The following is a 1,669-nucleotide window of genomic DNA, read 5'->3' as shown; positions in this document are numbered from 1 at the left end:
GTATCCTTGACAAGAGCCTCAAAATTTGTACAGCAAAATTTAAATACAAGGAAAACCCAACAAATCCACTATTGAAGTAGCTAAAAACACTCTTAGTAAGTGAAACATAAAGCAAACAAAACAATCAGCAAAATTATTAAGATCAAAACTAACAGTATTAGTAAGAGTGTACCCATCAATTGTTTTTTAAAAAAAAAGTCAATCCAATAAAAAAAAATAAGCAAAAATATACAGACAGGCCATTTACAGAGAGATAGAAAGCATAAATGGCTAATAAACCTAAAAAAAAATGTTCAACATCACTAAAAGTCAAGTGCAATTAAAATTATAAGATACCTGTCAACACTATTTCTGATGTTGGTGAGTCTGTGCTGCCAGAAGAGGTCCAATGGTGGGAGTTTAATTTGCATCAATTGTTTTGGAGAGTGGTGTGGCATCAGCTCAAGAAGCTGAACCCACAAACATCCCTTCATCCAGCAGTTTCACGCTAAGAGAGTGTATTAGTCTGCTCCAGCTGCCATAACAAATACCACAGATTGGGTGGTGTCAACAACGGAAAGAAAAGAAAAATTATTTTCTTTTGAACATAATAGGCACATTTGACTTTTATCCTGGGTGAGGTCAGAGATACGAGTAGGATGAGAACAATATCCTGGCTTACAGATAGCCGCCCTCTTGTGGATGTTATGCCCAGAATTCGTGATCCCCAAATACCGCCAGGGAGCCGAGTCCGGTGTAAAAGCAAAAGAGCCTTTATTCGAGCTAGCTCGAGCTCAATCCCCTACCTGCACCGACGCAGCGGTGAGATACCAGGGAGAGCGAGTTTCAAAAGCACAAAGGTTTTATGGGGGCCTAGGGGCAGTTGGTGAGGTAATGGCTGTGGCCTCAGCCGATTGGCTGGGGAAGGGTCCTGGGGAAGGGTCCGAGTCCTGTTAGGCAGGTGAGGGGGGGGTTACTCAAGGGGAGGAGGTGTGGTCAAGGTGAAGGACACAGAACAAGATGGAGTCGGCCGGCATAGGCCCGCACTTCCAGTGGACTTATCAGTACACCCATCCACAGTGTTCTCTGTGGGTCCTAGGCCCCTCTTCTTATAAGGGCACCAGTCAAATTGGATTACTTTCCACCCTAACAGCCTCCTTTTAACTTAATCTTTTCTTTGAAGACCCTGTCTCTAATTGCAGTCACACTTTGAGATACTGGGTGTCAGGACTTCAACACATGAACTTGGGCAGGCACAATCCAGTCCAGTTTCCTTAGAGAGACCCCCTCTCATGAGCACAAAGAAACATGCGTAAGCAACTTTATTGCATTTGTTGTAATAACATATAAAAAGACAAAAATATCAGAAATAAACTGAATGCCCATCATTGGGGGAATGATAATAAATTGAGGGATTTGGGAATAACATACTCCTTTTAAAATGAACTATAGGGGCGCCTGGGTGGCTCAGTCGGTTAATTGTCCGACTTCGGCTCAGGTCATGATATCGCGGTCTGTGGGTTCAAACCCCGCGTCGGGCTCTGTGCTGACAGCTCAGAGCCTGGAGCCTGTTTCAGATTCTATGCCTCCCTCTTCCTCTGACCCTCCCCTGTTCATGCTCTCTCTCTCTCTGTCTCAAAAATAAATAAATGTTAAAAATAAAATAAAATAAAATAAAATGAACTATAGT

This window comes from Neofelis nebulosa, chromosome 9 (assembly GCF_028018385.1).
Source record: "Neofelis nebulosa isolate mNeoNeb1 chromosome 9, mNeoNeb1.pri, whole genome shotgun sequence".
Lineage (NCBI taxonomy): Eukaryota > Metazoa > Chordata > Mammalia > Carnivora > Felidae > Neofelis > Neofelis nebulosa.
This window is presented reverse-complemented; position numbering follows the sequence as displayed.